Here is a 12,383-nt window from a genome sequence, read left to right on the forward strand (position 1 = left end):
CCAAGTCAGAGCCGAGGATCCGCTCCGATCCCCATATGTAAGAATGAAGAGCGAGATGGACTACAAACATGGAACGTTTTGGTGAGTACATAACTTCTTTTTTACAGGCATTTCATTAATATCGTTGACAGTTTGTAGCATATGCATAGGCATACTGTTCATAGAAGGAAGATTGCTCAGTCTGTCATGTCCACAATTCTAAAGTAAAACCAGATAATCGAACAAAAACAACTCAGAATGGTGATAAATCCAATGTATTCAAGTAAGCACAGAAGTAAACAACAAAAAAAAAATCATAAGAACCACAGCAAATAAAATCCTTTAATTTATAGCACAAGTTAAAACGGTCACCATATGGCTTCATCAGGCACATAAAAACTTAATGCAGCTAACCACATTTTATACTGTAAAACTACTTGACTTTAATTATTTAATTAGTTTTTATACTTGTATATGCAACTTTTTCAGCAAAGGTTTTAAAGTGGCAGTGCCATTAAGACCAGGTGATACATCCAGGGTTTGGAGGTCACCTATGTCTTTATTTATGAGGTCCATAATGATACATACCATGGCCTTACAGATGAGACTGGTCAGGCTTATGGGTCTGTAATTCTCTGGGTCTGTTGCGAGGCCAACTTTGTGGAGGGAAATAACTGTAGCTGTTCTCCATTCTGCAGGGACAAAGCCTGTGGTTATGCTGTGTTTAAAAAGGGTACTTAGTGGTGATGCTTGTTCGTGTTTTAGCTTGTTTAGAAGACAGTATGGGATGTCATCTGGTCCCATAGAGGCTGTGTTTTTTGCCTTGAACAGGGCTTTGAGGACCTGCTCTTCAGATATGTAAGGTTGGGGGAGGTTTTGTTGTAAGTTAGGAGGGGATAAGGGAGTGAAATGTTTGCCAAACCTATCCGCTAGCAGGTTCGCTATCTCTGTGGGGTCATTGTGTGTGATACCATTGGCCACCAGTTCTGCACATGCTTGGGTCCCACCCTTTAGGTTACATACATAGCTGTAAAAAGCCTTATGATTATCCTTGACAGTACTTGCTAGGTTTCTCTCAAAGGACCTCTTGGAAGATGGGACAAGTTGTCTTATTTGCCTGTTGAGGCTGAGGAGGGTGCTTTTACATTGTTTTCTTGGACAGCAACCTTTTGTGCTTTTTGTGTTTATTATAGAGTTTGTTGATGTTGGATTTTACTTTGGGCTCTGGCTTTGATTCTATCTGGTACAGTCGAGTTTATGATTTAACAGGGCTTTAGTGTAAGTTTCAGCGTAGTCACCACTTTCAGCTTGGGTTGGGGCTTGGAATGCATTTATACTTTCACCTAGGAGGGTATAGTTTGCCTTGGTGAAGTTTTTTAGTCTGATTTCACCTTTTGTGAGTTCTGGTGTTAATTCGAAGGTGACTGATTTGTGGTCAGTTTTAACTAATGAGGATCTGGCAGTTGCAGCAAGAGCACCTGTTAGACATGTTGGTGAGGAGTAGATCTAGAATGTTTTTCTTGTCAGATATGGACAATTCAGGACAGCTGAATTCACAAAATCAAGGAACTTTTGTGCTTGTGAGTTTGGGCTAGAGTAGGTTTCCCAGTTGATGGTGGGATAATTGAAATACCCTGTAACCAGTGTGTTCAGTAAAATTTGGATTGTCTTCAGTTTGGTTAAGTAGGCTTCGTGGGTGCTGTGACCCATGGAGGGGGATCTATTACTGACTAGGACTTGAATGGGGATCTTACCCATGGTAACCTGGACCTGGAGTAACTCCATGGAGTTGTCCAGTCTAACTAGATGGGAGGTGAATTAATCTCTAATATAGATTGAAACACCACCTCCTTTTATTTTCATATGTTCATTTTGTGATCTAAAGGTATGGAAGGCATTGTAGTCTTGCAGGGCTGGGGTACTCTTCTTGAGTGCTTAAACCAGGTTTTTGCGACTCCACAGACATCTACATCTTCTAGTGATAGAAGTGCTTCCAGGGAGTGCAGTTTTTGGTTTAAGCTCCTAGCATTTAGCAGCATCAGCCTTATTTTGTTCTGACTGATTTCACATTGGTAATGTTGTTTTCGAGATTTTGCCTAAAAAAGCACTATGGGGGAGGCAAGAGCCTTTGCCAGCATCCAGAAGCCTAGGGATGTCAGGTGTACTACACATTACATGTATTTTCTTTTTGTAGAACAGCTGTCATTTAGCCCAGCATTGCACAAGTTGCTCAATTTCTGCCTTCCATTAAATGTCACTTCTCCTCCTGAACATTGTTCTCCATGTATTATCACAAATTCCATGTACTTATATAAAATGTGTTCCTTTCCCTTTCTAAAGATCCAGCTTTCAGTTATTTTGTATACGAAACACATGTATTGTTTCTTTTTTGCAGTTCACATTAAAGTTGTATAATAAACCACAGAGTTAAATGTTCTTTCGTTCTAATCTTTAGAAAGCACTACCTTTCTTGTAGCAGGAGAGCAACATTAAATAGTGGAAGGGTATATTGCAATCCTGTTGACAAGTTACTGCTGTTTAATGTATGTTCAGAAGCTTTTACAACAACAAATGGTTGACTGTTTTTGATCCTACTAAGTGTCTGAATGTGGTTAACACCATCGTTTTTTATTTATTTATTTTGTTCATCAGATCTGTTTTATTGGAAAATAATAAAATAATGGGCAGCAATTCAGTACCTTAAACAAATTTCATCTAGGTGTACTCACAATGGAGTGATGTTTGTTTTTCATTGTGTTTTTTTAGCAAAGTATATTTCCACCAGTGGTATTAAAAGGAGCTGGGAGTGGCAAGAGTATCCATATTAAGAAGGTGGGAGAGGGAAATAGATAATAGCCAGGCCATTTTGCTGTGGTTTCACTTAGATAATGCCAACAATAAATAAATACCATGATTAATGTTACCCACATATAAAACTACCTGGCATGACAGTCAATGACTATCTTAAATTCGAGTTGTGTGTGTCAACAGCAATATCAACAAAAACCCATCAAAACTAGGCACCATACACAGAGTAAAGAAGTTCCTTACAGACTCTGCCAAGGTAATTCTAGCTACCACTTCACCCTTACCGTCTCGCCTACATGGAGCCTTTATCATGACCAACCTGCAAGCTTTACTTGGTTCTAAACTTGAATAGTGCTAGAACAAAGTTGCCAGATTAGCTTGCAGCAAACCTTACCGGACTCACCAGTGTTGAGCACTAAAAACACTTAACTGACTCGAACTTCCTCACCACCTATCGTGCATATCATCCAAATTCTCCCTTATTTTCCATTTAGTACTCTGCAGTTTATCTTTTTCTGTGAGATTCCCTTTATTCTGGAATAATTAACCTCTGTTAGTCCCTTTAACTAGTTCCTATTATTTCTTGACCAAATCTCATTCTTTCTTATTTCTACCCTATTTTTAAACTTCGTTTTCATTTTTATCCCACTAAGTAGCTATCTGTAGTATACAAATTTCTGTGTTCCTAATAACTCTGAAATAATTTCCAGCACCTATTGCTTAAATTCCTCTCCTTTTAACAGGTAGGTAGGAAAATGGCAGTGTCTCATTTTTGCTTCATTACCCCATATTTTTATCGATGAATGATCTGAAATAGTTCTTGGATATATGTTAAAGCTTTCAATTAAATGCACATGCTGCTGGGAAGTATAATTTGTATATTCTAGTCCAGTTATTGTACATTGGGGAATAATATGTAAATTATTTCTGAGTTCCTACTACTGAATTTGCATCTTCTATACCAAATAGTTTCATATCTTTTTTCCCCAGAAATCCACTCTTTTTTGTTGTTCTTGTTTCTAAGTACCCCTGGTAAATCCTCAGTACTATGGATCAAGTTCAGATCTTCAGATCCCCACCTATAAATAATAATCCCTTCTGAAACCCGATTATTTCTCCCAAAAATTTCTTCAGCTTTGTAATAGCACTTTTTGGTAGAATATAAATACATGTCACTGTTATTCTCTTTCTTTGCCAGTAATCCCTTATTACCACAAAACTATCACTATTGTCTTTTTTCGCTTTTTTATCACTATTGGAGCCCCTCTAACAATTAGTATTATTTCTCCCCTTTTCATTTGCCCCTGATAGTCTGATGAATATCCATCCTAAAATTCCCTTGTCAAATGCACAACTCAGTTCTATCAAAATGCATCTCTTGTAACATTACTAACTGCACCCTGCATTTCTTAATGTAATTTCCAATACTCTCTCCTTTTTCTTTACTTCAAAGGCAATTCAGATTCCAAGAAAATATGTACAGGGTAGTCATTATGTTAAAAAGCTATTGAAGTATACATGACAGTTCTTTTGAATGTGTATTTTCAACTTTGTCTTACTTGGACACCCTGTTTGTTAGGCTGATATTTTATATAGTTTTTTCTCATCTCTGTTTGAACCTATGTCAGTTTTCAAAACTTTTTGCTCTAATGAAAACTTTCAAACAAAAAACTAAATACATTTTCATAACCCCCCATTCCTATTAACTTAGAACTAGCACACAAAACTATATACATTTTAAACAAATGAACTTTAATCCTCCAGATAGGAGTATTTGCCTAAATTGACATCTGCACCCACAGGCATTAGTTAATCTAAAATTAAGGCTACCCTTGCTGAAGTGCATGTTTTAGCTTGTGTCTGTTATGCTGATTGCTGTCTGTATTCTTATCTCTAGACCCCACTCAGATGTAATAATAAAAAAGCTTGCTTTCAGATAACCTTAACTTTTAGCCCTAAGGAAAAAGTGCATTGGCTACCTTTAAATAAAACCAAATTGCACACAATTCTATTAAATGCATTAAAGAATTAAGGCTACTGGTGTTGCTGTTATTTTTGATTCATTTCTCCCATTTTCTGACTTTATTTTTAATGGAACTGATTGCCACTGTACCTTTTAAATACTGCATTCCTCTCAGCAGTGTGTGCTCAGAGCTCTCAAGATTAATTGATTGCACTTGCATACAGCTTGTCAGCTGAGGAAAAAAGCTAAGAACTTTGCAGGAATCTTTCTACATTTCATTTAGAACATAATGTATAGTGCTCTCCTGGCCTACTACTTTCAGCTGCAGACTTCGTGTCTCCCAATGAGAGCATTTGAAGATTGAGAAAACAGGCAAATAACTTTGCAAGTTCAAGAAACTCTGCATTTTCCATGCATTTCATGTTTTTTTTAAACAAAAAGCATCTTTTATTGAATTATCACATATCAAGAGGTTCTTAGGTTTGATTCTTGGCTGGGGTGCCTTCTGTGCAGAGTCTGCATGCCCTTCCTTTGGGTTTCCTGCGGGTGCTCCTGTCTACTCTCACATCCCAAAGACATGCTGCAGGTGGATTGGACACTCTAAATTGGCCGAAGTGTGTGCATGTGTACTCCTTCTGTAGAAGGTTGGGTGCCAGGCTGGCAACTCAGCACTGTAAAACTCCACTGCCAATTGTTCTGCAGATAGTTGTTCTGCTGTGACAGCCCCTAATGGGAAAAGCCGAAGGGAGAAGAAGATGATGATCTTTTATACAATCATTGTCAATTGAACGTTGTATAGCTCATTCAATTCCTGCCTTCCCTTAAATCTTATTCCTCCACCAAAACATTATTCTGCATGTATTGTTCCCACAATTCCTATTTTTTCTATGTGATTAGCTCCTATCCTTTTCTTAAAGACCCCACTTCCAATTATTTTATATATATATATGTGTGTGTGTGTGTGTGTGTGTGTGTATGTATGAATGTATGTATGTATGTATATATATATATATATATATATATATATATATATATATATATATATATATATATATATATATATATATATATATATATATATATATATATATATATATATGGAATCACTACTTAATACGAACCTACACAATCCGAAGCCCACAATACCGAGACTAAAATCCCTAAACCACACATTACCGACATTTTAAAAGAGCAAAATTCAAAATCGCGAAAGTACTACATACATACAGCACACACACAAACATATACACAGCCTCCCCCCATAACCAAACAAACCACCCTACACCCCCCCGACTTTAATATTCCAACTCCGAGATCGCACAGACATGCACATTATACCCCTCACACACGCACACACACACACACACACACTAAAGCCCCTCACAAACACACTTACACACACATACTTACCTGAACCGCAACACCAGAAGCGCTAACTCAAAATCCCTTACCATCGGGATTTTGAATTTTGTGCTTCTGGTCTTTCGATTTCGGCTACATGGTCTCGAGCTTTTGAAATTCGAGATTTAGTAGTGTTCCTATATATATATATATATATATATATATATATATATATATATATATATATTTTTTTTTTGTAGCCACCAGAATTAAACTCAGCAAGGCCTTACTATGTCTAGGCAATTCAGATCCTGTATCACAGCTCATTAAAAATAATTTCCTTAGTTACACCTATTTGCTCACCCAGTATTTCTGACTGGGGAGTTTGCAGGGAATTTTTGAAGTCTGCCAACACATTACACTTCCAGAAAATATGTTCCTAATCACCTCTTTCTTCCCCATCACACCTCCAACATTAATGTCTACATGTGGAAAAATTCTTTGGACTGTACTTGTTTTCAGATACCAATGCAAACACTTCCACGCAAAAGTCACACATTTTCTATACTTTGTTGCATATCTAGGAGCCATGCATATATCCTCCCATTTGTTTCTTTGTGAATTGCTTATTTAATCTCTTTCCAAGCCTTTCTAACCTCCTCTGATTGATACGTATAGTTATCATGCAGTATTTTCATAATTTTGTTTTATCCTCCAGGTACCTCAGTCCCAACACCTACTCTTGTAAACATAAGGGAAATTATTGTGTTAATTATATGTATAATAAAATCTGTGCACTTTTACAGCCAATCCTCAACCTAGCAGACCAAAATCAGATTATGTTAACTTGCTTTTGTTCAGCATTCCTTACTTTAAAACCGTGTAAGGCCTGTATATCATATAACTTAGAAAAAGTGTTTGTTTGCTTTAATATTTTTATCATAGACAGCAGTCACTGAAAAGACCCCCCCGAATATGAAATACCCCTGATCACATACTATACAAAACTGTTTTACACTATAACACACAATTTACATCATGAGATATTTTATATGGATATTAATAAGAACTAAACTTATTTTACTTAGTTTCCTTTTAGTGTCCTTCTAAGCATTAATGGCCTAAAGTGGGGTATATGACTTACAGTCCACCCCCAAGGTTAACAAAGTCAACAGAATTACAATTTTTTGTCAGCCACTTTTTGTGAAAAGACGTTTCACAAATGTGATTGATTCTTAGTTGTCTTCTGTTTATTCATTAACTTCAGTTTTGCTGGTGTTCTTCCTGTTAATCTTCATCTCCCATCACCAGACTTTGGTTCAAGTCCAAGGTACTCCTTATTCTCCTAGTCAATCCCTGCATTTTGTTTTTTCTGTCTGAAGCATTTTCCTTTGGATCATTGGGAAAGGTTTCACTTGCAGTGTCTTTCTGTGTGCTTTGTTGTCAGAAAAATAAGAAGCAGAGTCGCTCTGAGTTGGACAAACCTTATTTTCTCCTCAGTCTTTTCCCTCCCCAAAAAGTGTCTTTGATCCTCCAGGAAAGAATATCCCAAAGACAGCTAGATAGAGCAGCTATAATCTCATGTCAGCTTTTCAACACTCCTTGATTACTAGGATAAACTTTTCTCTTTCCTCTGGTGTACAGTGAATAATTTTCAGCAAACAATTCTGCTGCCTCCAATTTTTAATTATTTCCATTTCTGTCATAGTTTTATCTGGATTAACTGTTTCTGCTAGTATGATTGTATCTGTACTAATGTAGGTCACGTCTGCTTTCTCATGTGCAGTTTTGGGGCATACATATGATGTACATTTTCAGTTTAACAAAACCTGATGGTAGAACAGCAGTCATTTTGCTTATATGTACTTTCATAAGTTCAATACATTCTGTTCTGTCCAGTTTCTCTGGTATAGTAGAAAATCTCATTTTTTCTCTGTGTGCTTTGTCTTGAAGATGTACTTTTTTATTTTTATTTTTTGAAACAGCACTTCTTTAGAAGCCTGTTACTCATCCAGACTTTTCTTTATTTCATACTGTAATTTTTTGCAGTTTTATCAGTTTGTATGAATAGCTAGTTAAAGCATCTATTTTTAATTGATATAGTCCTTCAATGTTTCATTTATTTTACACACCTCTGAGTACATTTGATTTATTTTTTCCTCTAAATTAATGCAAGCAATCTTGTGTACCAGAGCTGCATGCTGTTGCACTGCTGCAGTATTCTTCCCAGATAGTTTTGGCTTCTATTTTTCTGGCTGATTTTCTTTCTGTTTCTCCAGATTTCATGATTACAGTGTCTTGTCTTGTGTGCCGAAAGACATAAAGTTGTAAAATGTCAGGACATACAAGCAGAAACTAGAACAGTCTGGAATAAAGACACCTAAGTAGTTTCAATGCTCGTAGGGGCAACTGGCTTAATGAAGAATATCCAAGCATATTTTCTACCAGTACAGGTAACTCCATATGAGATGCAGTAAGAGACAATTCTGAGTATATTCCAGGTGCTGAGAAGAGCTCTCTTGGAAAACATCAAAGTTACTGGCAAGACTTATTTTTTGAACTTATTTATGTCCTGAGTTAGGAATGTAGTCTATTCTTGTGGTATTAAAAATCTCAGCACTTGGAGAAATTAAACCAAGCAGTGCAGCATACCTTTAAGTAAATCCATCATTTCCTCCCATCTACAATATAGAGTTCTTTTCAGCAGAAATCTGAATCAGTAATTAGAGACCTGGGTACTTGCATTGTTAACAAGTTCTTCATTGCCCACCAAGTCTGTCATGGTTAGAAAATTCTTTCTTGCACAGCTTTATCCTTCATTGTTATCCCTTCAAGGTACAGAGAAGTAACAGTCCTACTTTGTTCTTCTCCTTATTAAGTTCGTCATTGAATTTTTAATCTTCTTCTTTTGGCTTTTTCACAGTTGGGGATCGCCAGAACAGATCACCTGTCTGCTCATGATTGGCAGTGGAGTTTTATGGTGTTGCATTGCCAGCCCGGCGCCCAACCTTCCACAGAAGGCACACACATGCACACACTCACACCTAGGACCAATTTAGAGTGTCCAAACCATCTACTGCATGTCTTTGGAATGTCGGAGGAAACTGGAGCACCTGGAGGAAACCCACGTGACCACAAGGAGGACATGCAGACTCCACACAGAAGGCACCGCAGCCAAGGATCGAACCAGAGAAAATCTTGCTGTGAGGCGGCAGCGCTAACCGCTGCACCACCGCGGCCACCCTCATCATTGACTTTTTAATATCTTTATTTAGTTATCACTTAAGACATGGGTAAACATACATTTGCATCAGAGAATGCAAACCAAGTTAACATGTTCCTTCTTACAAACATTATACGTCACATGCTTTTTGTAACTATCATCAATTCAGCAAGGCACTTACTAAGCTATTAGGTTTAACAATAGACAACAACCTTTAATTTGACCTGCATATCAGCAGTAACAACATAAAAGACCAACCAAAAACTAGGTATACTGTATAGACTTAAAAAAATTCATCACCGACTCCACAAAAGTAACTTTTTCCTCCACTTACCATCATTTTATATACCTCCCCTATCTTAACAAATCTTCAATCTTCACTAAAAGCAAAACTTAGTGCTTTAACAAAATAGCTAAATTTGCTACCAGTCAGCGTCTCAATTCTCATCACTGTTCTGCTTTTAAAACCTTACATTGGCTCGAACTACCCCACCTGTTGACTTTTAATCATTTAATCTTAACACACAAAATATTGTATAACTTTTCATTCTCACAAACAACCTCAGCATTACTTCAACAGTATATTCCATCTCGAAGCTTACGTTCCTCTCACAAGCATCTACTGTCTATTTACAAACCTTAAAGATCAAATAGAGTTGGTCTGCACTTACTCTGTGGTGCAAAAACATGGAATAGTATTCTAGAATCAATCAGACTAATATCTCACTACTTTTCTTTCAAATCTGAACTAAAAGAGCATCTGTACAACAAATAGATCTGCCAATGCTCCTTGCCAACTTCGCACTCATTTATAATTTTATTTATATATATATATATATGTATATATAAAACTTACTGTTAACCTGCTGACTTCCCATCTGGCTATTCTTTTCGGAAGTTGTGTTATGGTAATTTCTCTAGATCCTTCCTACCACTCCTCATATTTCCCCTTTTTTCTTTCTAGCGTTTACATCAGTAAACCTCATCCATGAAGTACTCCTGCTTTTTTCCTTACTCACTCTACTCTTTCTCTTTCAAGAAATCTTGACTGTGTATACTGAAAAATGCTTCAGTATGTATGTATATGGCATGTTATAACTTTATTTTTTCCATGTAGAGATGATAGTCACTATAATCAATATAAATTTGTAATCTAACTTTACTGTTGATTGTTTGTTTTTCATGTACACATGTATTGTACTTTTTGTTGTGGTGGAAGTCTCTGTAATCAGTGTAAATTTGTAATTTTGCTAATGTCCTGGAGCTTTTCTCCCCAGGCCTCCATTGAAAATGGGCACACACCCAATCGAGTTTCCCAGTAAACAGATGTCAAATAAATAAAAACATAAATTGCTCACTTCTTGCCTTCCCTTAAATCTCACTCCTCCTCCAAAACACTGCGCTGCATGTATTGTTCTCACAGTTTCCATTTTTTCTACATAATTTGTTCCTACCTTTTTCCAAAGATCCCAATTCCAGTTCTTTTATCTCTGTTACAATATTCATTACATCACACACAGGTGGTTTGGACTTTAATATTCATTCTCTACTATCTGTTTTTTTGGCAGCTACCAAAGTTAAACTTAGCAAAGCTTTACTATGTCTAAGTAATTCAGATCTTGTATCCCAGCTCAAAAAAAAATATATATATATAATAATTTCCTTAGTTACACCCATTTGCTCGCCCAATATATCTGACAGAGAACTCTGTCTCTGTAGAGATTTTTTGAAGTCTGGCAACTCGTTAAGCTCCAAAACCATATATGTTCTCAGTTACCTCTTTCTTCTTCATCACACCTCCAACAATTGCCTTCTACCTAAGGAAATTTTCTTTGGAATCTGCTTGGAGTATAATACCCATGCAAACACCTCCAAGCAAAAATTCTAAATCTTATGAACTTTGTTGCATACTTGGGAGACGCACGTATATCCTCTTATTTGTTTCCTTGTGAATTGCTTATTGAGTCTCTTCCCAATTGTTTCTAACCTCTTCTGATTACCTATAGTTATAATACAGTATTTTCAGTATTTTGTATGTCCTACTAATTATCCTCTTTTATTTTTTTAGCAGCTTCTCATGTAGATGCAACTAAAAACTGTACCAGAGCAGGTCTTTCATTTAGGATTCCCCTATCCCTTTCTGTTTGCTTTTACTCTGATATCAATCCCAGGTAGGGAAGGCAGTCTCTTGCCTGCAATCCAAATGTCTGATTGGCCTCTTCCCATTCTATTACCTTTCTCAGGTACTTCACTGAACGCTGTGCTTCATTCTTTGTTTTGTCCTAACATTCTCCATTTTTTGTGTGTGTGACTGTCATCACATCACTTAATCTAAGAGTAAACACCTAAATATTTTTGAGACTTTTTTTGCTGTTTTACAAAAAGTTCTTAGAACTTAGAGTAAAAAGAGATCAGTTATTTACTTAGTACTTGCACAGATTGCTAAGGTGTGGTCTGTGTTTATTCATTCCTGGTTTGACACCAAATTCATCAAACCATTTTACCTAGATGGTACTGGTGGTAATGTAAACACCTGCTCTGGAGACCTAAAACTATGCCACTACATTAATACCAGGTGGTGTAATGCAACACATCCTCACAAAGAGGATTACCGGCCTTAAACAGATGTCCTACGCAGACCGCATAAAAAAACTCCAGCTTTACTTTGTCACATATCACCTATTCAGAGGTGATCTCTGCCTAACATACTATGTCAAACCCAGAGCTGTTGGACATGCTCCACTTAAAGAAATCCCAATCCCTTTGAGCTACATGCTCTAGGGACCTAAACCTTGTCACCACAATAAACAGAACACGTCAGAGGGATAGATTCCTGTCCCAGAGGCTTCCCATACTCTGTAATAAACTACCTATCTATATCAAACAAAGCTCCTCATTAGCACTCTTCAAGAAAAATCTTGATGATTGGATGGTAAATAGGAAATTCACCCCGGGGATCACTTCTGTGGCTCTGCTCGACAGTGGCACAGGAAAATAATTTTCTTGGGTGGCAAAAGTCAGGGTACCTTTTTGGCTGGGCTTGTATAGGCCCGTGCATCATAGAACCTA

Source organism: Protopterus annectens, chromosome 4.part0 (genome assembly GCF_019279795.1).
Source record: "Protopterus annectens isolate FY-2018-M chromosome 4.part0, PAN1.0, whole genome shotgun sequence".
Taxonomy (NCBI): domain Eukaryota; kingdom Metazoa; phylum Chordata; order Ceratodontiformes; family Protopteridae; genus Protopterus; species Protopterus annectens.